Source organism: Puma concolor, chromosome A3 (assembly GCF_028749965.1).
Source record: "Puma concolor isolate L17-30 chromosome A3, mPumCon1.1.hap2, whole genome shotgun sequence".
Lineage (NCBI taxonomy): Eukaryota > Metazoa > Chordata > Mammalia > Carnivora > Felidae > Puma > Puma concolor.
In genome coordinates, this window is record NC_141669.1 from 72,008,913 (window position 1) to 72,033,999 (window position 25,087).

General features: G+C 35.5%; 1 protein-coding gene across 24 annotated transcripts in view; it reads left to right on the forward strand.

Moving 5' to 3' along the window:
• The window catches only part of NRXN1 (neurexin 1), a 1,142,850-nt gene that overhangs the window by 970,486 nt on the left and 147,277 nt on the right, over positions 1 to 25,087 (forward strand). The window lies entirely within an intron of this gene.

Here is a 25,087-nt window from a genome sequence, read left to right on the forward strand (position 1 = left end):
ATTGTGGGTTTTCTGAGAAACCATCAAGTATTTATTGGACTTTAAAATCATGTGAATGTAATGCTGTCCTAAACTGTTCTTGATACAGTGTACAAATGGCATTTTGTAGGAGAACTTGAAGGCACACTTTATCGTTTGCAAAATTCAGGACATCAGTGAAACCAGAAAAATGCACACATAAAAGGCACAACATGTCAAAGCTCTTTTTACTGGATCCTTGCATTTGAACAAAGGAAAGGCTTTGTCAAAAGTAACAAAGTTATATTTAAAACTGAGGGAGGGAATATTACGTATTTTTCTCTGAAAAAAAGTAGGACCAGGTGGTTCCTTTGATGGTGCAGAGCTGAAACTCATGAAAGGTGCAAGAGGACCATGAGACAAATAGAGAAACAGTAAAGGAACAATATATAGTACTATAAGTCACCCGTTATAAGTACGTGTAAGTAAATGAAGTTTGTTTTCACTGCCATATAACCATATGGGAGTTTCACAAGGATTCTGTGACACTAGCATTATTCATTTCTTGTCTATAAAATGAATGCCAAGCTATTATAGATAAAATAAAAATTACCTTTTTTCATTGTTAATCAGCTTATCAGATCTGCATTATTGAAACAAAGGAAATAAAGACTTAAACTAGTGTTACTTGTGGTTGCATATATTCCCAATTAAAAAAAAACATGTTATTTTGGGATGCCTGGGTGGCTTAGTCAGTTAAACATCCAACTTTGGCTCAATTCATGATCTCACAGTTTGTGAGTTCAAACCCCACATCAGGCTCTGTGCTGACCGTCTGCTTGGGATTCTCTCTTTCTCCCTCTCTCTCTGCCCCTCCCCCTTTCTCTTTTTCAAAAATAAATAAACTTTAACTATCATGTTATTTTAAAGTAAAATACAAATTAAAAGTATACTTGTATTTTACTTCAATTATTATCACTATATTTTAGTACAAGAGGTTACTAAACACATCAGCCTCATTTCTCTCTGCTCCCCTTTTAGCTACAACTGACTTGTACAACAGATTTATAGTAGTGTATAAAGAAAATATTTAAAAAGAAATTTTCATTTTGCACAATAAAAATGATTACCAAAATGCATATAAGCCTCTGTTGTAAGCATTTGTTTCTTGGAAGAAATAATATGAGGAAATAACTAACTTATTAATAAAGATCTCAGTTTTTCTTAATACTGACTCACAATTAGGAAATGTGTAATGAAATGTCCGTGGTGCCCTCCTGGAACTTTTCTGATTTATATATTTCTACATCTTCAGGCCTCATTTCAAACCTATTCTGTAAAACTGGTGCTGTGCAAATATTTGCTGAATTAAGTGTGATAAAAAAAAAAACCCAGCTCTATGACAAAATTCAGAAGCAAGCACATTAATAATATGTCCAGGGCTCATTATAATACTGGCAAATAGTAGGCAGTCAATAAATATTTGCTGAATTGACGTCCTGGGAATTATCCCTACAATTACAAGAATGTACACCTTCCTTTACCATCTGTAATGGATTGGAAGACTTGGAAGGAAAGTAACTCAAATATGTCACATAGACCCTGCTAATACTGCATTTACTGAAATCCTAGTAGAAGGGTATTTTTCATAAAAAGTACACCTTTAGTGGAATTATGGAGAGTAAATTGGTGAATTTTCCAAAATACAGATTAATCAATACCTGTTTACTGAGAGGAAGTTATTGCAGTGGACACCATGAAATGTGTAAAGTAGGGTAAGGTCTAGGCTGTGTCTCTGGGGGTTTTGTCATCTGTGAATAATAGACCTGAATATGTAAATTGACAAATTCTGTTACTATTATAGTAGCCCAGCAATGTTTCACCAGTTAATTTGTTAAAATTATTTCATTTTAGTAACTTTTTACTTTTATCACATTTTTATCACATAGAGCTATTTTTTAAGAGCTCCTTTTTAGAGAATGCTAGTGGTGACCTACAAGGGGAGAGAAGTCCCACTCTCAAGTTAGTTGGAGAAAATCTGTTTTAAACTAAGTTTAAAATATCTATATCTGGACTTTATTTTATTAATATACATAATGTGTCTCTAAATGAGAAATACAATATGCATTTCTCAAGCATAGATAACCAAAACCTAGTTTTCTAATGCATTAATGCATTGAGATAAATATTTTATATTTTCAAAAATTTCTATGCCTCTTTAATATATTTTATCTGATTGACAGTCTTTTAATTGTGCACTTACTAGATACTATGTACTAGGTATATTTCAAAAAAGACATGATCCTGTGGCAAGCTAATGTCCAATTTAATACTAGAATAAGGCAGTACATCACTTAAGTCAGCAAATAGTTGTATATTTTTCTAGACTAAAATTTGTTTAACACACATATAATGTCTCATTTACCAATTAAATGGATGCCCAGTATAGGGAACATTGTAAAATATATTTAAAGATCAGAAACTGACAATATCCTGATAATTAAGGGACAATCTTTAGAAATAGTTATTTTAGATGCAACCTCTTTTATATTTAGAAAAAAATAGGCACATGCAAAGATTCTATTCTACGCTTTCAGTGAAAAGTATTTGATATAATATTAATTAATCAAGAGTGAGCAAAGTCACAGTTATTATGGAAGATACAAGCAAAAGTAAAACACAGAATCTGTCCTCAAGAAAATTAGAGCACTTGTGAGGAATTTCAATATATACATGTAAAAAGTTCATGATGAATATGTAAAGAACTCAGGGGAGTCACCATTGTTATCAAGTATTTTATTAATCATCTGTTCTGTGTGCATTTCAGCATGATATTGAGGTAGGAAATAAGCCATGAAAATTTCAAAGACTTTCTTCTTTTGGAGCTGTATCTGCAACAATGCTGTGAAGGCTGAATACAAATTTAGAAGTGTGTGTCATCTAGATTAAAGTTTTTAGAACAAAGTGATTTTATGTATGAGTTCATTAGAAATGTCTAGTATATGTCTTTTATATTGGTTTGTGGTATCACTACTTTTATTTTAAAGTTTTTTTATGTTGTTATTCTTCATTAGAAATACAGCTGCACTAATGCTTTTACCACCAAATCCTATAATCAGAGAAGCAGGAACCAACAGACTATATTTGGTTCCTTTTAAAGTGCCTGCACTGCAAAATATAGGTAATAAGGATTGAAATTAGTAATTAAGTATAGCACTTAACCTTCCATTATACGGCTTTGTGGTAAGTGCTTTTATATGAAGCAATTCATCTGGTAGCAACACTATACTTTTAATGAAAAGCACCTAAAGCATTGACCAGTGGTATTACCCTATAATTGTCTGGAAGGCTTTCATAGAGAAACTAATTAGTAGAGGTAGATTTTATGCCCTTTTGGAGTGTTTGAAATATTCTTTTAACCCAACAATTCATATTTTAGAATAAATATTGAATTTTCTGAATAACAGACCCACTTTTCATTATTTTCTGTACATGGAGCAATGTATAGGAATAATATTGTGCAAGCCATTTAAAGTTGAGAAACCATTTATTAGTGCTTATTAGTTAAAGCTCTAGAATATAATGCATCATTGATATCTGATTTGTTCCTAATTACAATTATGTAGCAAAATTTCTCTCGCAACAAAAATAGATTTCCTTTTCTCATAATGTTAATCCACAGAATTTAACATCATCTTACTCTTTGCCCAGACTAAAGATTGCTCCAGTTAAATCACAGTTACCCTTGAGATTAAACGTTTGAGTTCATTTGTCTACCAGCATGCCAAAAAATGTCCTTTGCACAAGGCCGAATATTCATTTTATTCATGTCAAATGAATAAATCAAATGAACAAATACTTAAAGGATATGCACTACATTAAAAGGACATACTAGGTTTACCATCTGGACACAGAGATACATAAAAAATGTTGGAGATTAAAAATATACCATCTGAGGGGCGCCTGGGTGGCGCAGTCAGTTGGGCGTCCGACTTCAGCCAGGTCACGATCTCGCGGTCCGTGAGTTTGAGCCCCGCGTCAGGCTCTGGGCTGATGGCTGGGAGCCTGGAGCCTGTTTCCGATTCTGTGTCTCCCTCTCTCTCTGCCCCTCCTCCGTTCATGCTCTGTCTCTTTCTGTCCCAAAAATAAATAAAAAACGTTGAAAAAAAATACCATCTGAGAAAATATAAGACTTATCATATAACATTTGGCTAATTTTGGATGGATAAATACAAAAAAGGTAGGTTTTAAGGAAGAAGAAGCCATTTTGAAGTAAGTAGGCTAGTAAAACTATGAAAAAAATAGGAAACTTGATTTGGATATGGAAAGGCTTGATTTTTACCTAGAGGGTGGCATGAATTTATTTTAATGAGATTATCAAGAAAAGATAGAGACAGAAAGTATTTAGAAAGCTATTAAACAGTCCAGATGTCAAAAGATGAAGGCCTAGAGTAGAGTGTAAGAAAATAGAGAATAACAGAATACGATGGAAAATCTGGTCAATGACTGAAAAGAAGGAGAGTCATTTCCACTTTTTAGTTTGTCTCTTTCTCTCATCAGCAATTTTCAACGTTTTCTTGCTGCAGTGTGTCACCAGACTGCCCCAAGTAAACAGTGAGATGGAAATCTATGGTAGGAATGAATAGAGAAGTCAAAGACATGTTTCTTGCTTGCTAAGAGTTTAGTCTTTTAGGGAAACAAGGATTCAGAAAACCCACCAATGTCAAATAAAATAGGTTAACTTCAAAATTACTAGTGAAGAGAAAACATGGTTTTCTATGATGGTATAACAAAGCAGATTATTTAGAATAGGAAAGTTTAGAAGAGAGGATGGCCCAAGAAAAGATTCCATAGAGATGGTGTAGATATTTTTTGCATTACCATCACTTTGGCTCAAAGATCTTATTGATATTATCTCTAAATCTTGATTTTGTTTTAATCTTTGAAAGTTGGTAAAATATTTGAGAGCTCAGGAAATTCATCGTGATGATTTCCCTTTGAATTCTATATACTTAGTTTAGGTTAATTCTATATACTTAGTTTAAGTTGTCAGTAATTATTGACTATCTGTTTGAGTCATTCCATCATTTAAAAGTTTCCTAGTTGCTAAAAGGTTGGTTAGTTTGATGATATTGGTGTTTTTATTTTCTTTTAATGAAATTTTTGCTATGTATGATGTATTGAGAAAATCTACTGCATTTGTGATCATAGCATAAAAAAGAGAAGGAACTTCACAGATCCTTCTATTTCAGCTCCTTCATTTTACAAACAATAAAATGGAATCCTTGAGAGGTTGGTGGATTTAATCAGAATCACTTTGCCAGTTAGTGGCAGAGCGAAAATTATACTTGGGAATTCTTGTTTACCAACTTTGTGTACCTTATTTTATACTATCTGGAAGATAGAAACCAGAATGAAGATAAATCATTAGATAAATCCTTCAACATAGCAAGGCATACTCTTCATAGCTAAATATTAAGATGACCTACACGATCGGTCATGGTTGTACATGTTAGTCCATGTCAGAGTCCATTACTTCTGCTGACCAACACAGACACATACACATACAAACCTATCTTATGAGTGCTAAAAAATAACACATAGAAAAACATTTTCTTAGAAAAACCATAGTTAGTTACCCAAAGGATACAAAAATGCTTTTTAGAAGGGGCAAATACATAAACTTTAAAAAATAAATGTTTAAAAAAAGGCACCTGGATGTGGCTCAGTAGGTTAAGTGTATGACTTCGGCCAAGCCCCATGTTGGGCTCTGTGCTGACAGCTTGGAGCCTGGATCCTGCTTCTGATTCTGTGTCTTCCTGTCTCTCTGTTCCTTCCTTGCTCACACTCTGTCTCTCTCTGTCTCAAAAGTAAATAAACATAAAAAAAAATTTACAAGGGGCACATGCACCCCAATGTTTATAGCAGCAATATCAACAAGAGACAAATTATGAAAAGAGCCCAAATTCCATAGTCTGACAAATGGATAAAGAAGATGTGGTGTACACACACACACACACACACACACACACACACATACACACTGGATATTACTTGGCAGTCAAAAAGAATGAAATCTTGTCATTTACAACAATGTGGATGGAACTAGAGTGTATTATGCTAAGTGAAATAAGTCAGTCAAGGAAAGACAAATATATTTCACTCATATGTGGAATTTAAGAAACCAAACTGATGAACATGGGGAAAGGAAAGCAAAAATAAGAAAAACAGGGAGGCAAACCATAAGAGACTCTTAAATACAAAGAACAAACAGAGTTGCTGGAGGGGAGGTAGGTGGTGGAAGGACACTTGTTGGGATAAGCACTAGGTATTATATGTATGTGATGAATCACTAAATTCTATTTCTGAAATCTTTATCACACTGAAAAAAACAAACAAACAACACCATAGTTATTTATCACTGAATTTTTGAGTCAGTAATACTCATTAGGAGGCACTGGTTATTTCTTAATCTCACTTTTGTCAAATCTCACATTTGACATTTGTCACATGTCTTGGTTAAATGTATAGATATGGGAAATGCTTGATGGAATTTTGTTTCCCTCCTACAAAAGTAAGGCAGTGAAAATATAACTCTCTATGGAAACTGATTAATCATAGTGAAGATTTGAATCATTCTTTAAATAAAAACTAATTTTTGGTACAGTCCAACAGAAGACATGGTAACTGGTATTTGTCACATAGTAGGCTATTTAATGAATAATTTTTGGAATAAATCCAGTTTCCTCATTCAACTTCTATGTAATAACATTGTCTTTTGCTCATGGTTTTTAGGCAAATATGTACATGGATGAATATTTATATGAATATATACATTTTTGGCTTCTGTGATATAGTTAACTGTTACTAATTCAAATTTTCCAAAGTAAAGCTTACACACTATGAAATATATGAAACTTCAAACACTGTAGCTATGTTAGAATTAGTGACTAAAATTCTGTCTTTTCTAGTATTAATATCTTCTTTAATGGTGTTCATTTTTTTGAGACTTTGGGGCTTTTCTTAATGAGGAAAAATTATAAATTTTTTATTAAGCAGTATATTAAATACATCTGCCTAAAGTGTGAGCTACAGAGAGATTGTATCCAAGGAGATGGAAAGAAATGGTACCTTCTCAGACTTCTCACTCATTCATATATATTCTCAGCGACCTGTATTTTTTTTTAAGTCAAAGAGTTCTTACAGTTACTAAGTCAATCACATTAGGATTTTTAATTTTTTGACAAAAGAAAAAGAAAGTTCCTCTGATAGCTTGGTGGGCTTTGGAATCACTTATACTACACAGGCTAACAAACATAGATAATATAAATAAATATAAATAGCCCTTCATGATTTTCATAAGATTTCCCTTCATCTTTTTGTTCCCCATTATTGTTTTCAGTGTACAATCTTAGTACTCTAAATTCTTATCGTAATTAAGGTACATGTTGATCCCACTCCTGAAAAATATGTTAAACACAAAATGGCATTACCATAATTTTAAGTAAGGATAGCCAAAAGTATTAACTGAAGAACTGGGTTCAAGGACTTTTCCCCAAAGGTATTGATAATCAGGTCAATGAATCTATTCACTGGTTACAAAACAATGAATTACTAATGTTACATAAAAAATTTGTTGCTACTACAAATACACAATTTAGTTTTTAGGAGCAGAGGTAGAAAATGTTTAAAATAATAGCTAAAGTGTGAAGGTCAGAGATATTACTTTTTTTTTTAATTCTAGTTTCTTTTTTTAAATTTTTTTAATATTTTTATTTATTTTTGAGACAGAGAGAGACAGAGCATGAGCAGGGGAGGGGAAGAGAGAGAGACACAGAATCCGAAGCAGGCTCCAGGCTCTGAGCTGTCAGCACAGAGCCGGACATGGGGCCTGAACCCACAGACTGTGAGATCATGACCTGAGCCGAGGTCGGACGCTCAACCAACTGAGACACCCAGGTGCCCCCAGAGATATTACATTTTTAAGGATCTTAGGCTTTCAGGAAACTTCACAGCTTTTCCAAGTGTTTTGGTTGATTTTGACAAGATTTATAGTTTTTTAACAATGCTTTTATAAACTTCGTCAGTATCCAAAAGTATCTTATATCCCACTGCTTATAATTACTTGAGTGCAATGGAAGATCAGTCGTGTTCCCAACTCAATGAACCATTCTCTTAATTTTTCTCAAACACTCTTACTCCTTATTTTCTCAAGGGCTTTTTATTAAAGTGCCCAGGTATATTTAAATGCTTCTGTGATAAATACAGATAACAACTAGTACTTTTGTGTATAATTAAACAATTTAAAAAATTCTACCAGCTGTTTTTCCCTTTCAGTTCTTAATGTCACCATTTGAATGCCAGCTGTGAGCAAGACTCATATTTTGTGTAGTATTTCCTTTTCTTATCACATACCTACTTTTCTTATGTTGTAAACTCAGGAATAAATTGGTATTAAATGTCACTTGATGGTAAATAATCACGGTTTTTTCAAGAGGACACAAATTAGCAAAAAGATAAAAATCTCATATCCAGATGTTGAAGCCCTATATAGACTTCATATGAGTACAAACATTAGGTAACTATCCTCAGTTTTAGATATTAATCTATATCAATTTTTCTATTTTTTTTTTTATTTTTGAGAGACAGAGAGATACAGAGCATGAGCAGGGAAGGGGCAGAGAAAGAGGGAGACATAGAATCCAAAGCAGGTTCTAGTCTCTGAGCTATCAGCACAGAGCCTGACGTGGGGCTCAAACCGGTGAACTGTGAGATCGTGACATCAGCCAAAGTCAGATGCTTAACCAACTGGGCAACCCAGGTGCCCCTTTACCAGTTTTTCTTAATTTTTCTTCCTCTATGAGATGATGATGAGGTAGGACATCTTATCTTTAGAAAAATACACATATATCTGCATTTAAACACAGTTATGCATATGATTTTTTGGGGTTGTGTCTCAACATCCCATGGCCCATTTACCTAGGATTCAGAACCTGTGCTCTGGGTGATCTTGAGGATGTCAATTTTAGAGGAAAACAAAACAAAACAAAACAAAACAAAGTCTGTGTAATGAATACAGAGGAACCTCCTATCCAAATAAAGTATGCTTCCAGTGAAATGTAGCTGCCCTTTATAACCTTCTAACTATGGATGTAGCCCTCTGGATTAGCCTCTTCTAACTCATATAAAATCTTTTTTCTTTAATAGAACAAGCCCAACTTTTGTACTTCCACTTTAGAAAAACTTAGTTCTTCCAACATGATGATAAGAATGTTGTTATCCTTCTAATAAATGTATTTCAAGCACTGATATTATGCTTTATATAATTCTGGCATGAGTGCATTGCATATTAAACAGCCTCAAAACCAAGAGGCATGATTTGAGGCTCTCATGTGGAGAGATCTATTTGTAAATTATCTGAGGATTGTGAAGTGTGATGGCGAAATTACAGTGTCCAATGTGTTCAAGATAAAAATGACTATTAATCTGACATCTTTGGAAAGTGTTATCATTATTATGAGGACAAGTTAATAAAGCCCTTTGCATGTATAGAAGAAACTTCAGAACCCATGGAGGAGGACAATTTCTCTCTTTTTATCCCCTTACTAGATAATTTTTCACTTTTATCTCATTACTTTTTTAATCTGTATGGTTTATTTTCTTACATATGTACTAACTCACTCCAGGAAAATACTGACAATCCATTCCTTCCTTTCCACCAAAAACAAACTCTCAGCATCAAAAATGTTATAACCAGTTAAGTTAGGTGAATGTAGGAAAATGTACATTCCAATTTCTGTATTAAGAACTACCGCAAATGTGGCAAATAGATGCCATTTGAGCACTATCTAAGGTTCATAATTTTGAAAAAAATCCAGAGCAAAGATCAACAAACTTTTACTGTAAAAGGCCAGGTAGTAAATATTTTCATCTCTGTAGGTCTCATGAGCTCTGTCACAATTACTCAGCTCTGCCATTGTAGCTAAAAGCAGCAATAGTAATAAGCAAATGAATGGCTGTGGCTGTGTCCTAGTAAATCTTTATTTAGAAAAATAGGTAGAGGGACACATTTGACCTGTACACCATAATTTCTTGACCCCTGATATAAAGGCATAACAGAAGGATATGGGGACCAATCTGAAGGAGTTCCTACATGCCAGAATTGGAGTTATTTGAACAGCAAATTAAATGGATATAGCACTGGATTATAATCCAGATAGTGAAATAAGTATCCATGAGCACATATTGGTATTAATAAGTAACTGAATGGACAGATGACAGATAGGTAGATACATGGATATATAGGGGAGCAGGAACAGTTTTGCTTTTTGTTTCGTTTGTTTTTTAGAGAGAGAGAGAGAGAGAGCAAGTGAGCAAGCACAAACATGGGAGAGGGGCAGAGGGAGAGAGCCACACTCAGTGTTGAGCCTGACTTGGGGCTCAATCCCATGACCCTGGGATCATGACCTGACTTGAAATCAAGAGTCAGATGCTCAGCTGACTGAGCCACATAGGTGCCCCTAAGGAGAGTTCTTTCTTACAGAATAATTCAATTAGCAAACGTAGAAGGATTATGGAAATAGAAATTCAGCATTACAACTTCAAAGTAACAATTGTTGAGGGTAAGATTCACCAACAGATGCTAAAATTAGTGCATAAAAGTTGGAGTAGAGACTAGTAATTTATGTAGTGTAAAAGTATCTCCTTCAAGGGGAAAGTAAAAACCTTTCACAGAGAAATTCAGTAGAACACCTTAACCAAGTAATCAAATTAACCATCATCATTATTAAGAAATATTGATTTATGTACCTCATGATATAATGCACTGAGAAAGTATTCGCAACAAAAATTCGTAACCTCAATCTAATCATGACAAATGTGATGTGGGAATCTGTGTTGGATTCTGGACCAGAAAAAGGACATTAGTTAAAAATTAGTAATAAAGTCTATACATTACTTAATAGTATAATACCAATGTTAATTTCTTAGTTTTGATAATTACCCAATGGTGGTTTAACTTGTTAACAGTGAAGAAAGGTGGGTAAAAGATATGTGAAGCTCTCCTTACTATTTTTACAATTTTTCTGTAAACTAGTAATTTTTAACAAAAATTAAAAAAAAATTATTTTCATCAAAAATAACTTTTCCTCAATTCTCTATAGCATTATTCCAGGAAAAAAAAAGATTGTAACAATAAAATTTCATGTCTTTGTAGAACTGGCAAGTCAGATGTAATTGTTATGATAAATTATATATTAACATGTTTATATTGTTATTAGAAAAGCACATTTATTCCTGAGGAATATAAACCTAGTTTCTTTTTTTTTTTTTATTTTTTTTTCAATATATGAAATTTATTGTCAAATTGGTTTCCATACAACACCCAGTGATCATCCCAAAAGGTGCCCTCCTCAATACCCATCACCCACCCTCTCCTCCCTCCCACCCCCCATCAACCCTCAGTTTGTTCTCAGTTTTTAACAGTCTCTTATGCTTTGGCTCTCTCCCACTCTAACCTCTTTTTTTTTTTTCCTTCCCCTTCCCCATGGGTTTCTGTTAAGTTTCTCAAGATCCACATAAGAGTGAAACCATATGATATCTGTCTTTCTCTGTATGGCTTATTTCACGTAGCATCACACTCTCCAGTTCCATCCACGTTGCTACAAAAGGCCATATTTCATTCTTTCTCATTGCCACGTGGTATTCCATTGTGTATATAAACCACAATTTCTGTATCCATTCATCAGTTGATGGACATTTAGGCTCTTTCCACAATTTGGCTATTGTTGAGAGTGCTGCTATAAACATTGGGGTACAAGTGCCCCTATGCATCAGTACTCCTGTATCCCTTGGGTAAATTCCTAGCAGTGCTATTGCTGGGTCATAGGGTAGGTCTATTTTTAATTTTCTGAGGAACCTCCACACTGCTTTCCAGAGCGGCTGCACCAATTTGCATTCCCACCAACAGTGCAAGAGGGTTCCCATTTCTCCACATCCTCTCCAGCATCTATAGTCTCCTGATTTGTTCACTTTGGCCACTCTGACTGGCGTGAGGTGATATCTGAGTGTGGTTTTGATTTGTATTTCCCTGATAAGGAGCGACGTTGAGCATCTTTTCATGTGCCTGTTGGCCATCCGGATGTCTTCTTTAGAGAAGTGTCTATTCATGTTTTCTGCCCATTTCTTCACTGGGTTATTTGTTTTTCGGGTGTGGAGTTTGGTGAGCTCTTTATAGATTTTGGATACTAGCCCTTTGTCCGATAGGTCATTTGCAAATATCTTTTCCCATTCCGTTGGTTGCCTTTTAGTTTTGTTGGTTGTTTCCTTTGCTGTGCAGAAGCTTTTTATCTTCATAAGGTCCCAGTAATTCATTTTTGTTTTTAATTCCCTTGCCTTTGGGGATGTGTCGAGTAAGAAATTGCTGCGGCTGAGGTCAGAGAGGTTTTTTCCTGCTTTCTCCTCTAGGGTTTTGATGGTTTCCTGTCTCACATTCAGGTCCTTTATCCATTTTGAGTTTATTTTTGTGAATGGTGTGAGAAAGTGGTCTAGTTTCAACCTTCTGCATGTTGCTGTCCAGTTCTCCCTGCACCATTTGTTAAAGAGACTGTCTTTTTTCCATTGGATGTTCTTTCCTGCTTTGTCAAAGATGAGTTGGCCATACGTTTGTGGGTCTAGTTCTGGGGTTTCTATTCTATTCCATTGGTCTATGTGTCTGTTTTTGTGCCAATACCATGCTGTCTTGATGATGACAGCTTTGTAGTAGAGGCTAAAGTCTGGGATTGTGATGCCTCCTGCTTTGGTCTTCTTCAAAATTCCTTTGGCTATTCGGGGCCTTTTGTGGTTCCATATGAATTTTAGGATTGCTTGTTCTAGTTTCGAGAAGAATGCTGGTGCAATTTTGATTGGGATTGCATTGAATGTGTAGATAGCTTTGGGTAGTATTGACATTTTGACAATATTTATTCTTCCAATCCATGAGCAGGGGATGTCTTTCCATTTCTTTATATCTTCTTCAACTACCTTCATAAGCTTAGTTTTAAACCTAGTTTCTATAATAATCCAAAGGTATAATGTAATCTAATATTTTAGTTCTTAATTAAGACAGAATGACATAATAAATGTGAAAGTCTTTTGAAGTATGAAGCCTTTAAATAGGCCATATATTAAAATTTAAATTATGATGGTGAATATTTTGTGTCAAATTTAGCCTTATGGGTTGGATATTTGTCAAAGAAAGTCTTTCATCTTAAACATTTTAAAGTCTGTTTTGTTTTTAGCCTTTTGAATTTGACTGTATTAAAAAGCAGCTAAGATTCCTACCTCTTCTGAAAATTTGAGACTAACTTCACTCATGTTAAGTATTATTGAAGTAATTTTTCATCTTGGGCATATTATCTATACTGGTGGCCTGAATATTTAAAATATCCATTGAGAGTCCAAAAGAGAATATACCTAACATAAGTCTGTCCAGATATTACCATATGCATTTCCAATGAAGTATTTTAGCTGAATTTATGAGATATAAAACTGGACAGAATAGAGAAACATCTAGCTTTATTTTTCTAGATAGTGTCAACTAATTGATAGCATGCCATAATAATTTTTCAGGGTCACCTTGCTGGAGCATTTTAAAAGTCCATGTAGAGTCTTCAACTTTCTCATTTGTTATTTTTATTGCTCAATTTGGCAGAGGAGTTGGATGAGAGTGTATTTTCTGGTTAGTGGAGAAACAAACAAAAAGGCTTTTTTTAAATGCAGACTTTGCTGTAAAGTGGGGGTGGGATGAGGGTGCAGGATGGTCACAGTCACAGAAGGAAACAGGTCTGGGGATAATTAGATGAGGCCTGTACTTTATGGAAGTGTAGTTTGAATAGAAGGTTAAATGCATAGGATTTACTCAATAAGGAAATTGGTGTTGCACAAGGGTTGAGGTAAAGAGGTAACACTTCACCCCGGAATCCCAAACATTCACAGGGCCCATATAAATTCCTGCCTTTTGTAGGCTCTAATATTGGCAAGAGGGAGCTAGACAGGCAATCTATATGGGGAACTGTGGTAGTTTTTTGTTTTTTTTTTTTTTTTAAATATTTATTTATTTATTTATTTATTTATTTATTCATTCATTCATTCATTCATTCTGAAAGAGAGTCTGTGTGTACACTCATGCGTGAGCAGGAGAAGGGCAGAGAGAGAGAGAGAGGGAGAGAGAGAATCCCAAGCAGGCTCCACACTGTCAGCGCAGAGCCCAGTGCAGGGCTCAATCCCAAGAACTGTGGTATCCTGACCTAAGCCGAAGTCAAGAGTTGGTTGCTTAACCGGCTGAGCTACCCAAGCACCCCTGTGGTATTTATTTTATATACATTTTTCCATTATAAATCTTTAAAAGCCAGCTAATGCTATGTCCTTCTGATAGATGAGTAAACACAGAGATTAGGTTACTTGCCAAGGTCACAAATCCCAAAGCTCACTCCAGTACTCTGAAGTATTATGCAACATTGCCTACACTATTTATTCTTACTCCTTCTAAGAAAAAAAAAAAGAGAGAGAAGTTTCTTTTTGGTGTTGCACAAGGATTGAAGTAAAGAGGTAACAACCTTGGTTGTGAGGTGCCTGGGTGGCTCCGTCTGACTCTTGATTTGCTCAGGTCATGATCTCAGGGTTCATGGGTTTGTGCCCCACAGTGGGCTCTGTGCTGAGTAGAGATTCTCTCTCTTTTCCTCTCTTTCTTCCCCTCCCTTGCTCTTGCTCTCTCTCTCTCTCTCTTTCTCTCTCTCTCAAAATAAATAAATAAAATAAATAAATAAATAAATAAATAAATAAATAAATAAATAAGTAAGTAAATAATTTAAACCTTTGTTGTGCTGAGGTCCTGTTACCAATGCATATTGCTCATTTTGTTCAGATCTCTGAGGGCTGTGTAAGGGTCCCTTGGGATTGGTATCATGCTCATAATGATGCCTTCCCCTGCTACTTGTCATTCTTCTTTTGTTTTTTGGTCATTGTTTATTTAGGTATAGCAGTGAGTGCCAAACCCAATTTGTGTACCCCTCTTAAACACTAAATTGCAATAGGAAATATCAATCACACATCAAATAACCAAACTTCAGACATATGCTATATACTTAACACAAGATTAAAGATGGAGTAGTGTGGACCTTAAGGGAGAAGGTTCAGGAGTCAGACTGCTTGAATTCAAATCTTAGTTACAACACTTCACACATGTGATACCTTTCACCAAATACTTTAGCTTCTTTGTACTTCAGTTTCCAAATCTGTAAAACGTATTAATGATAGTACTTACTTCAGAGGATTGTTTGAATTTTCAATGAGTTAGTTATTAGTTTCAAAATACTTAGTTATTGGTAAAACCCTGGTAAGTAGGAAGTACTCAATACATATTAGCTCCACTGTCACTAATCATAGTAGTTCAGTTTTGCAATCCTATAAGTGCAATAGGTACGAATCTCCCTATTTTAGTGTCTGATTCCTTCTGAGAACAAATTTACCCTGTCTTGGCTATCAGACTTGGGTTCATATACATGGAGATAAATCTTTCCAGAAGGTTTAAGAGATGTAATTGCCCTACACTCTTTTGCCCCCCACCAAACTCATTCTGAATCAAGATATTAAAGAGGCATCACTATGAAGAACTGGGTTCAAGTCCAATGAGTGACACAGAAAATATGTTCTGTATAAATTTAGAGAAAGGAGTGGTGTGGGGTGATCAGAGAAGACTTCATGAAAGACTGGAATTTGGGCTGGGTGTTTGGGAGTCCTCTGACTTTTAGTAAGTGAGCATTAGGGAGACCATGCTAGCTGATGGACAGACTACTGCTTCTCGTTATGCAGTTTGGGTGACTATGGACTGCACCAATATCCCATTGGAGGAAATGAGTGGAAGCTGGAATCCAGTGTATGTTTGGGTCAACAAGCCATGTGCCCTAGCACAGAGGATGTCCCCTGAAAAAGAATTGACTTTTCCTTCTTACCAAGCACCTTGGGTTTACCCAACCTTTTGTCTGGGTGTTAACTGTCAGGGGAGAGTCTCCTTTCTCTGTTTCCTGTGATGGCACCCTTTAATTAGGAGACCAAACACACATAATTCCAAGAGAAAAGAAGCAATATTAATAGTTACTACTATATTAATAGGCACATGCCAACCCTATCTTGGGCAATCAAAAACATTTTTCACTTTATGTGTAAGCTGCCAAGTAGAACTGAGACTATTGCTTGTCTCTTAACTGGAGAAACTAGAATCAACCTGTTGGTCATTATATTAGGTGGTTGGGTTTATTCCTGCTCAGATGGGGGAAACTGAAGATATCAATTAAAAGAAGTCTCAGACCAAACTTTAGGAAATAATTTTAACCAGATTAAAAATCATTACTTTTTTTTCCCCTAAAAGTATTTTAAAATATCAGTACATTCTCAGTCACTAGTAAATCTTGTGCTTAATTTCGTCTTTTGTCTAGCCAAGTTTCACATATCTTAAATTATGTTTAATTTTGGTTCAAATTTATTTTTCACTTTCTGCCTGAAGATATTTTTCTTGAGTATTCATTTTTTATTCTGAATTAGAAAGCATTGAGAAAAGGTAAGCAAGTAGGATGGAAAGAAAGCATCATAAAATTGATTGAATTATTTAAAGTGCTTACAACAGAACCAATTCTTGGACCTAGCCATTTCTTTCACATATTTTACTTTAAGGCCCTAATAGAGGCCCAGTCTTGGATACTCCTTTGATCCATCAATGAACGTTCAGTAAGACCCACTTCATGGTTGTTCCATGGTATGCCAAAGCTGGTGGGGAACACAGGGAAGCAAAACAAACAAACAAACAAACAAACAAACAAACAAACAAAACAGTTTTTTGTTCTGCAGGAGTTTGAGGAATAACCAGAGAGGAAAGGTAACTCAGAGAAGCATGAATTTTACAGGAAGTACAAGATTACATAGCACAAAATATGATGATGAGAGCTGGAAAAGAGATGTGTTTTGTACTTAAAACAAGTCCGAGTCTGTTCCAGAAGGGACAAATGGATGCATATTGATGAGGAGCCTATTCTAGGTTGGAGAGAGAATGAGTCAAAGAATAGAAGTGATTAAAGATCCCAATATAGCACAAAAAATGGTTTTTCTCCCTGTGATGGTGTGTTGATGATAACTTCATACTGTCTTAATGATTAAAGCTGAGGGAGTAATTAAGGAAGGAAGGTCAGAACCACTTCTTCCAGAATTTGTAGGTTCCTGAGGCATGTCTATATTGTGACAAAAGGATGTTTTCTTTGGGAGTGTCAAGATGGCCTTAGAGATAGCAACATTCTGCAGATTCCTGTTTGAGTTCCCCTGGGCTCTCAAGAGAAGTTGAGTACAGTTTCTGAGTCTGTGATGATAAGGTGAAATGAACACTGTCCACCTGGACAAAACAGAGGTAACTGGTGGTAGTGGTGTGTAACTGTTAACTTTTAATTAAAAAATCTGGGTGAATAGGTAGAGTAGGCACAATTGAGTTTTATTTCTACAAAGATGTGTATTTCTGATTGCAGCTGAATTCTCATTCTAACTATCTTATAACTTCCCAAGCCACCCTACTCTCCTAAACTCCTAACTTGTGTCATTAATAACATAGTTCACCTTATTACCCCCACATATCAAAATCTTTTAGTTAATCCCATCAGATCAGTCACTGGGTCCAATGGTAGGCACCAGTCCATCCGCTAATTATTACTTCAAAGATTCCCCAGTTTCCATCATTCATTTTCTATCCTTGCTGGCATTATTTTAGTGATATAGGCCTTTATCACATTTGGACCTCTCGTTATCAGCTGTAAACCATCTATATTCATCTTTGGCCCGCATTATTGTAATCCATTTGGTATATAGCCAAGATGTTTATCTTCCTGAAATTGCTTTTATCATATCTCTTCCTGCCCTTCAATTCTTCAGTGGCTCTCTTAAGTAAGCTATATAAGAACAGAATTTGTATGGATGAAGAGAGATGTATAGTAGGGTTCAATGCCTTTCTTTGGGGTCTGATAATTCATAGGGGATTTTATTTTTCAAATTCTATTTTTTCTTTTTACACACAGAAATTTTTTGAAAATCTGACTTTTCTTGCTTGACATTTTTCTAAATATTATGTTACCAATTTCTTGCCCTTGCAGTAGGAAACCAAGGATTACAGGTGTTGGGTTTTGTTTTTTTACAATATTTATCATTCCAATTTCATACTTTAAACTTTACTGTGGGTCTTTATTGAATATATCTAAAATCTATTAACTTTAAAAAGTAAATGTAATGATTAGGGGCGCCTGGGTGGCTCAGTCGGTTGAGCATCCGACTTCAGCTCAGGTCATGATCTCATAGTCCATGAGTTCGAGCCCTGTGTCGACAGCTGACAGCTCTGTGCTGACAGCTCAGAGCCTGGAGCCTGCTTCGGATTCTGTGCCTCCCTCTCTATCTGCCCCTCCCCCGCTCATGTCCTGTCTCTCTCTGTCTCAAAAAAAAGTAAAAACATTAAAAAAAAATTTTAAAAAGTAAATGTAATGATTAAATGTAATTAGAGTATTTCTGTGTGTAGCCCAACCAAAACAAATCAGAATAAGAAAGTCTGCTGTATTTGCCAATAATGTGTGATGATGCTCTTTACTTTTTTTTTATTTCCTTTAAATATTAAATAATACAAATAATAGTAGTTTTATGACATTTTTTTCAACTCTTAATGAGCTATGGTACTTTCCAATTGTCTTCTAATTCTGTACATCTCAAGAGACCAATGCATCAAGGTTATCAACCCCATCTTATATCAGTTGGGAATTGGACCAGATTCTAGCTAAAGTCTTTTCACTTCTACAGGTCTGTAATTTTGTGTAGTCTATAAAAACAATAGTAGCCATCTATTACCAGAAACTATCCAGGTGCTTTATACAAATCACATCTTATTCTTAAAAATAATCTCATTAATCCCATTTTACAGATGTGGTAAAACATGGAAAGAATAACATGCCTTTAGTACTTACTGAAATTTGAACCTGGGATTTTCTAAGTCCCATAAAATCAAATGGACTTAATTATTTCTTTCCATGAATCTTAATACTCTTGTGATTTAAATATTTGGAAAACCAAGATTTCACAAATTTAAAACTGGAAACTCTTTGTCTTGGGGCTGTTAAGAGGTGACTTTTCATTTTTGGTGAGAAATAATGTCATCTACATGTACTGCAACTTTCACCTAAATTATTGTGACAATGTAAAGTGTTTAAAAAGCTATGTTTTCTTGATAATATGTTGTGTTATAATCCCTTAGGTTAGTCATGAGGTGAAATTTCTTAGTCATTAAATAAAATAACATGGCAACCCAGGGGGAATGGATGCCTGGAGCTAAGGTAGGGGGTGATGGAGCAGTGCAGGGGGTGAAGGACTATAGCATGGGAAGTTGAGATGGAGACACAGGTCACAGGAATATAAGAAGAGAGAGTTAAAGTCAAAGACAAAGCTTTCCCAACCCCTTCTATCAAAAATTTCCCCCAAGTAAAATCAGGCCAAAATTGAAATCTGGCCGTATGGGTGCCAGCAGTGAAATTGTATTCAATTTCTTAGGAAATATAAGACGTGAAATGATTGCATTCAGATAAAGCCCAAATCTTTTTGTTTTAGCACTAATTTGTGCAGTCATCTTTTTTGCTAGGCCTCCAGTTGTCCTTGGGTATTTTCAGTGGAGGCGCTCACCTGTATTGCTGGGTGGCTTCAGGGAGGTAGGGATACCTTATCGAAGTTGGGCTTGGAATTGGTGTCATTACCCACTAATAAGCATCCAGAGAGAAAGAGAACAGAGTAAGTCACTCATCCATTTGGGAGTAGATGATAAATATTTCAAGTTAACTGTGAAAGTTGCTATTTTTGTAGCTGTTGTTGACTATTTAGCAAGCCCCCCAAAACCTAATTATGATCTCACAGAATCATTTTTTGTGTTTACTGAAAAAGATTCTTAAGGCAATTTTTAAGACTAGAAATTTGTGTAAATAATGTAGGCTTATCCTTTTGGGACTTAGAATTTGTTTTCAGAGTTTTGGAAGTGGGCACAATAAACTTTTTGTGATCATTGTGATAGTCACAAAATTGAAGAAAACATCAGTATATTTTAGTAAAAGAATCTCACCTATATAATCATTAACATAAGTAGGAATTTATTTTATGCAGTGTTTTGTGTGTGTGAAACTTTTAAAATAAATTAGAAACTTAACACTATATTTTAAATAGTACTGCAGTCATCTGTGTTAATGATGTTACAGGGGGCCACAAAGTAAAGGGGGTGGTAGGATCACTTTTTTTTTTTTTTAGTTTAAGAAATTTCATTTAATGATATGAAATGTTAAATAGTTCCTTTGCAAAAGTTGTTCTATAGACATAATGGAACTATATGTTTATCTATACCTATTTATACTTATAGGTATGTGTGTGTGTGTGTGTGTGTGTGTGTGTGTGTGTGTGTGTGTGTGTATCATGCTGATATTTATGTATTTCATGCTGAAATCAATTTCATCATTATCTTCTAATTTAAATAATGCAAGCTGTAAACTGGTGGACTTCATTCTATAACTGTGCTAACTACCAGAATCGTGGTGCAGACTGTTACAATTTAAAGCAAATCCAGAGAAGGACGAAATGCTTTCTCCGGCCAAAATTTATAATTAAAATGGGTACAATTTTGACATTAACATGGTACTCTATTAAAATTCAAGTCCAGGAGTACTCATTTCTAGACTTTTTTAGCAATTATACCAAAATGTTATCATATCTGCTTAGTACCAAAGATCTGTGATTAGGTCAACGGTATATAACTTTAAATAGTTTTAAATTATCTCTCCATTAGTTCACTAGGGCCTCCATAACAAAATACCATAGACTAGATGACTTAAACAGGTATTTATTTTGTCGTTGCTCTGTAGGCCAGAAGTCCAAAGTCAAGGTGTTGGCAGGGTTGATTTCCTTTGAGACCTAGCTCCTTAGCTTGCAGATGGCCACCTTCTCTCTGTGTTTTCACATGGACTTTTCTCTCTGGGCACATGTCCCTCCTGTCTTTGTGTGTGTGTCCAAATTACCTCTTCTTGTAAAGACACTGGTCAGATCGGATTAGGGCCTACCCTAAGGATGTCAATATAGCTGAATCTTCTCTTCAAAGGACCTATCTCCAAATACAGTTATGTTCTGAGGTACTGAGGGTTAGAGCTTCACCATATGAATTTCAGGGAGTGAGAAGCACAATTCAGCCCATAACAATCTTAAAGTATTTGAAGGGTCCTCATATGGAGGATACCAACAAACTGTTTATTTCTGCTGAAGTCAACACAAGGCCAGTTGGATTTTAAAGACTTTAGGAAAAATTTTAAATGAAATGTTAATTAGGCTAGAGTCGCACGACCCAATTAATTTAGCAATGACACAGCCTAACTATAGATGTGCTAGATTATAATGAAAAGAAAAGAAAAGAACATGTAAGTGGACAAATTCCAAACGTCCTTTCTAATGGAGTATCAGCTTCAACTTGGTAAGACATTATTTGTAGTTTTATCATTCTCTCCATTCTGTATTTAGTGATCCACTAAAAATCACCGTGGCTTAAATTTAAGGGGAATTAATGAAGGCAATAAAGAAATTCATAGTCTCATTCTAAGAAATGCAGTGTACTATTTCTTCTCTGTATCTACTGCATTCTTTAGGATGTGTGGGTCTTAATTGGTGATCTCCATCCAGGCTGGGAGTTATACTTAGGCCACCTGCAGGCGGCCAAAGTCTTCTCTTATCAGACTTGATTATATGGGAGCTCTCATGAGGATGTCTCCTGAACCAGAAGCAGCCCCATAAAGTACAGTTCCCCAGATCACAGGTGTTTGAGAAACCCAAGAAAAGATTTTACTTAGATAAATTTTGGACAGAATGGGTTTGCAAAGAGCAGCCATTGATTTGAAGAAATCCTTATTCCCTCTTGAAATTGTCCTTTCTTACCGCTTCATTACTAAGATTTTAAAATGAAGAGGAAACAAACCTCTTTCTGAGCATCCTGAAGCACTCCCCCATCCTCTTAACCACTTTTTATAAAATAGAAATCTCCTAAAACCTAACCTGTTCCTGCCTTTCTCCTCTTGAAACGGCTGTCAGAACAGTGACATGCTTCACCGGGTGGGTAGAGAGAGAAGCCAGAGGAATGTCTACATGGTGAGAGGTGTGTGTGTCTGTATAGCTGAAAGAAGAAGGAAGACAAGTTTGTCATATTAAACATATCAGAAAAATGTAATGGTTTAATTATAAATTTCTCCACAGATGACGACCCAAAGTCTTCATAAATTTGTCAAAGCACTATGAGATAGTTAACAAAAAAAGAAGTGAAAAAAACATGCCAAATCAAAAATTTCAGTCTTTTGGGGTGCCTGGGTGGCTCAGTTGGTTGAGCATTTGACTTCGGCTCAGGTCATGATCTCACTGTTTGTGAGTTCCGGCCCGCATGGGGCTCTGTGCTGACAGCTCAGAGCCTGGAGCCTGCTTCAGATTCTGTGTCTCCATCTCTCTCTGCCCCTCCCCCACTTGTGCTCTGTCTCTCTCTGCCTATCAAAAATAAATAAATGTAAAAAAAAATAAAAAGATTTTTAAAAATTTCACTCTTTTAAGTATATTTGCACAGTTAGAACCATTGCTCATATCTTATTTTTCAATGGGTCTAAAATTACTTCCCTCATACAAATCCACAGACAGTGTATGTTAACAAGATGGCCTAACGTGTGTCCTCTTGACAACCCTACCTTCAGCATGGGATCGTCAGTCATTAGCATTGGTGACCACATTAGAGGTCATACAGTCTACCAACCTCATTTTACAGATAATGGGACTGTCTTGCTTTAGACTACCCAGTATCCACTTCTGTTTATAGTTTCTGCTGTAGCCCCCTCCTTTTTTTTTTTTTTTTTTTTTTTTTTTTACCGTAAGCCTTATGGGGGAAAAAGAAGAGATTGAGACATTATTTTTTGAAATGCATCTCTTTAAAGCATTAATATACAGATTAAAATGTCACTTTGAGACTCAATGATATCTAAAGTTTTCCTGTTCCAGGAGCAGCTTTGTCACTCTCCTGCTGCACAGAACAGATGGTGGTCTCCTGAATTTCATTTTCTCTTAGGACAGGTGCCTTTGGCTTTTTCTTTTTGTGTGGCTTCCTCAAGTTACTGACCTCCCTTCAGTTGTTCCCTTTGGCTTCTAGGTAGCCATGCATAGATCTCTGAGGATAAAGCTGACATTGCTTGGGAGAAAATGCAGTGGTTCATACAAAGCATCTTTGGGGTGGAAGACACTTATACGTCTATTTCCTTTATTTGTCTTCAGAAAGCAAAATTGATTTATTTTCCACTCCTCACATCTACCTCCTTCCTGATATTCAGATGAGTGAGAAGCAATTTCTGCCAGCTGTGTATTCCTAGATACATCCTATTAGTCAAGTTAGGCCAGACATCAAATAATGACACAACCACAATATTTTGCTAGTATATATGGAGTGTAATACTCTGTGCCAGGTATTGTGCTAAGAGATTTACATAAATTACATCAGATACCCTTACAGATACCTATACTACAGATGAGAAAACTGAAGTTCAAAACTATCATGTTTCTGGTTCCATGTTACAAAGCTAATCACTAGGAAAGCCAAAAGGCAGAGCCCAGTAATCCTTAACCATTGAGGTTTCTTCTTCCACTATGAATCTGACTACATGGGCTTACTTATAAAAAAATCATTGCTGGTATGCAAAACACATTTTTATTAGGGGTAAGCCATTTTAGGATTTTAAGTTCAATAGTATTTGAATTATCTATAAAAATATTATTTTATTTAAGAGTTTTTACATTGTATAAGATTGAAGAAGGCTGGCAATCAACCAACAGCTGTGTTCCAGCCTGTCCTTTTCAGTTTCAGAGCATGTAATCTTAAATAATTTGTGTACAGTTGACAAATCCCATCTCTTAATTGAAAAAAAAAAAAAAAGTCTTCCTGCATTCCAATTACAAATGAAGGAGAGAGATTTAAGTCCATTGAAAATGAGATTAGAATGCAATAGTAATCAGACCTTTCTTCACTGGCGAGTAAGGAACTTCCTCACTATCATTTATAGTCCATATCACACTATAGATGAGACATTTACTTAATTCTTCTTCTTTACATTAGTCTAAATATTAAGAGGAACCAATTAAAAATCAGGGTTGGTGTAAGCAGGTAGAAAATTAAGCTGTACCACATAATTTTCTGATTCTCATAAATCAAGAACTGGGGAAAGGAGGCTTAAATATATGTGTAAGTTCTTACCAGGGTGGATAAGCTTAAATGTTTTGACATGATTTACAAGGTATTTAAGATACTTATATCTCGGAAAATGGCAAAATGCCATTTTTTTTTTAAATTTTTTTTTCAACGTTTATTTATTTTTTGGGACAGAGAGAGACAGAGCATGAATGGGGGAGGGGCAGAGAGAGAGGGAGACACAGAATCAGAAACAGGCTCCAGGCTCTGAGCCACCAGCCCAGAGCCTGACGCGGGGCTCGAACTCACGGACCGTGAGATCGTGACCTGGCTGAAGTTGGACGCTTAACCGACTGCGCCACCCAGGCGCCCCACAAAATGCCATTTTTAAGGTAATGTGGGATTGTTCTTACATTTAGTTTTCTTTTGCTCATCACCAAGTGATGTCTGTCAGTGGCCCTATCTGGTTTTGTAGCTGTGAAACTATTCTTCTGTCTTAAATGCTACACAGCTAGCACAAAAGAACTCTTTAGTATGCATGATAACAGAGTATGACCTTTAATTTATCAGAGTGCATTCTGTATTTTGTTATCTGCTTGTCCCTGTTGCTTTTTATTTCTTGTTGCTAGTTTTTGATATGATACTCCAGGCTCTTTGCATTAGGACCTCAACAACATAGAAAGACAGGGGAGAGCGTGTAAATCACTGTTCATTCCCCATAGGCGATGAGATCCAAGATCACAAGGTTACTTCTACTTTTAATTAATCTGATACAACAATATCCAAAGTAAAATTTTTGAATGTAAGTAGCTAATAAGAACAAGTGCTTCTACAAATATTTATATAAAG